This window comes from Globicephala melas, chromosome 10 (assembly GCF_963455315.2).
Source record: "Globicephala melas chromosome 10, mGloMel1.2, whole genome shotgun sequence".
Taxonomy (NCBI): domain Eukaryota; kingdom Metazoa; phylum Chordata; class Mammalia; order Artiodactyla; family Delphinidae; genus Globicephala; species Globicephala melas.
Genome location: NC_083323.1, coordinates 9,791,196 through 9,794,482, shown reverse-complemented (window position 1 = coordinate 9,794,482; position 3,287 = coordinate 9,791,196). Strand labels below are relative to the sequence as shown.

The 3,287-nt window shown below is 56.6% G+C and overlaps 1 long non-coding RNA gene across 1 annotated transcript; it reads right to left on the bottom strand.

The window, feature by feature from the left end:
• Positions 1 to 258: 258 nt before the first annotated feature.
• LOC132597915 (uncharacterized) lies at positions 259 to 2,679 on the bottom strand. The gene is made up of 3 exons (XR_009565415.1): positions 2,429 to 2,679; positions 782 to 951; positions 259 to 328 (listed from the first exon to the last, which is right to left on the bottom strand). It is a non-coding gene; the product is annotated as an uncharacterized lncRNA (long non-coding RNA).
• Positions 2,680 to 3,287: the final 608 nt, after the last annotated feature.

The following is a 3,287-nucleotide window of genomic DNA, read 5'->3' as shown; positions in this document are numbered from 1 at the left end:
TCACCCCGCCCCCCGCCCCCAGCACTGCCCCACCTCCTTCCTCCTTTTCATTCTGTGCTCCCACTTCAGTGCCTTTGCCTTTTGAGGACACACTCTCTTTCCTCTTCTACAGTTTTGCAGGACTCCCCTTTCCCCTGCTCTGCTTGCCCAATTCCAGCTCAGTTCTTGTTTTTTAAATAAAATGTAAATTTCATTTTTTTTCTTGGAAGGTTTTTTCAATCAAAAAATTTTTTTCAGTGAGAAATTTTAAGGAATTACCTGGTGGTCCAGACTCCACGCTTCCATTGCAGGGGGAACCAGTTCGATCCCTGGTCAGGGAACTAAGATCCTGCAGGACGTGTGGCCAAAAAAAAAAAAAAAAGAAAAAATTTTTAATGAAAATTGTGTGTGTTTTAAATTGTGGTAAATATATATGTCTTAAAGTTACCATTTTAGCCATTTTTTAAGAGCACAGTTCTGTGTTATTAAGTACATTCACATTGTCGTGTAACCATCACCACCATCATCTTCCCAAATTGAAACGTGGTGCCCACTAAACACTAACTCCCACTCCCCCTCCCCCAGCTGGGGGCAACCTCCAGTCTACTTTCTGTCTCTGTGAACCTGACTCCTTCAGGTACCGCATACGAGTGGAGCCGTAAACCTGTCTCTTAAAGCTCAGAGGAGGCCACCTCCTCTGAGAAGTCTCCCGGACTCCCAGGCAGAGAATTCATGCGATAGGCTTCAAGCCTCTGCCCGCTCTCCCTACCCCAGCAGGGGAGGCCTCCAGAGGGCTTCTTACCCAGCCTCCTGCTTCCATGCAGTGGGCTTCACTCGGGTCAGGAGGAAATTCTCTGAACTTCTTTGGAGTCGTTGATGACTATGGTGGTGGTGATGACGATGACAACCACGATGAAGAGGGTGCGCAACCTCTGGCCCTTCTGCTGACATATTTCTCTGACCAGGGCAGTCCTGGAGGCCAAGAGTGTGTCTATTACCACCCTGTGCCAAGGCTGGGCACTGCCTGGATCTGAGCACTGGGTGGCAGGGGAGGACCGCAACTCTGTCACCATCGTGACATCAGCCCCTCATCCTCTGGCCCTGCCACTCCCATCATGGCCCATGATGCTGACACTGGTTGCCCTTGGCTGTGCCTTTCCCTCTCTCCTTAACCTGGGCGGGGGTGTCCTGGAAGCCTGGCCCATGATGCTCTCCCCCACCACTGGCACTGACTGGAACACGCTAGCCCAGTTGGCTGGAAGGCTCTCCTTAGTACATTTTTTTCTTTCTTCTTTTTTTTGGGCCACACCGTGCAGCCTGTGGTATCTTAGTTCCCTGAGCAGGGATTAAACCCGTGCCCCCTGCAATGGAAGCACAGGGTCCTAACCACTGGACTGCCAGGGAATTCCCATCCTTAGTACTTTTTTGTGCTGAGTGGGTAGGGCTGGGGAAACCAAGGCACAGGGAGGTGCCCTGACTTGCCCAACCCACCCTAGAAACCTGCTCCCCTTGCTGGTCTCTGGGCTCTGGGACCACACGGGGAAGCAGCCTGCAGGCCCCTGTGCAGGAGATAGGTCAGACCCTGGGCTCTGTGCCAAGGTGTGGGAGCCACCCGACCTGGCTTCAAATCCCAGTCTGCTCACTCCTTCTGGTGGCCACGGCTCAGTCCTCATCTGTAAGTGGAATACATGATGGGGCTGCTTCTCAGAGCAGCTGGAGCTCTGCATGAGGCAAGCATGCCAGGTCCAGGCCGGGCTCAAGGCAGAGCCTCAGCAAATATCCCCTCTGCCCTCCTTTCCTGTTCTGAGGTATGTAGTGGGCAGCTCAGTGGTATAGACAGCCTGGAGAGAGGGAGGTTCAAGTCCTGGCCCCACCTCTGACCCACTCTGAACGTCAGTATCTTCATCTGCCTCTCCTAGCTGCTGTGTCGTGCACGTGTGACAGGCCACGCACAGGGGCTGTGAAGGCCACCCCCAGCTTTGGTTCTCCATGAGGGAGATGGAAGGGGCTGTGTTAGGCTGGCCCTGAGGCAACGTGGGAAGAGGGCCAAGTGGGAAGCAGGTCCTGGCCCTCAGGGTCTGCCAGGGCCCACATGGCAGACACTCCGGAGGTTGTGAAGGGGGCTATTCCCTGAGTCCAGGACCTCCCACGGGGCCTGTGGAGCCTCTCCCTCCTCCCGCTGCGTGCAGAGTGAGCTGCCAATTCCTGTTCCGTTTAATTTTCCAAGTCAAAGTAAGGGGTGGAGGTGGGATTGCTAAGTCCTTAAACCTCCAGGGAGGCAGTGGAGGGCGCACTGGGCAGAGACAGAGGCTCAGCGTTGTCCTGTCCTCGTGTGAGAGCACCGGCAAATCCCCTCCCCTTTGGGGACTCGGGTTCCCCCGTCTGCAGATGGGGATCTCCATGGGCAGGGAGCTGGGCTTGGAGTCAGGTGTGACCTCAGGGGACTCACCTCCTTCTCCTGGCTCCTTTTCCCCACCTGGGTATGAGAGGTTTCGGTCAGACCAAGGCAGGACCTTGCTTTGTGAGCAGGGACACCTGGCACAAAAGCCCCTCTCCGTTTGTTACTAAATCTTGCTTCCGGATTGCCAGGGTCAAAAAGGCCCTTGCAGACTGCCGTGTCCACTTGATAGATGGGGAAAGTGAGGCTGCGGGGGTGAGGCGACCCGCCTGGGGCCCTAGCGGGGAGTCAACGCCCGGCCAGCCCCAGGCCCAGGTCCCCCCCGTTTCCCGGATGCTTTCCCTCCCGCAACGTCCTGGCCTGCCTCCCAGGGCTAGAACTCTGACGGCGGGCGGCGCGGAGGGCGCGCGCCTGCTGCCCCCACGTGGCCGCTGAGGGCGCTGCAGGCCGGGTCCGGGTCACGCGGGGCGGAGGTGCTCCTTGGTGCCAAGCCCAGGGCCGACGCGAGGGGCACCGGCAGAGAGAAGACGGGCCCTGACTACCCAAAACTCTCAGGACTGAGACTGCGACCCCTAGAAGTGCCCTGAATGCGTTCACTTACAATTGGGAAACTTGGGATGATTCTGGGAGGCTATGTCACTTGAACAGGTGGCCCTGAGTGTTGGTGATCGCTCTGCCTTGGAGGGGTCCAGGCCACAGCTGAATTATGTGCTGGCCCGAAAACAGTGAGGCTTTGGAACCTGACAGAGGGGCTTCCTAGAGTTCAGCGGCTCAAACTAAGACCCTGGCTTGGGCCCACCCTGGGAGGAGCTTGTATCTTTGTGGGAGTAGGAGCCTGCTGAGCTCTTTGCTGGGAAAAGCTACAGGACTCAGTGACTGTGTGTGGGGGGCAAGGAAGGGGCGACTTCAA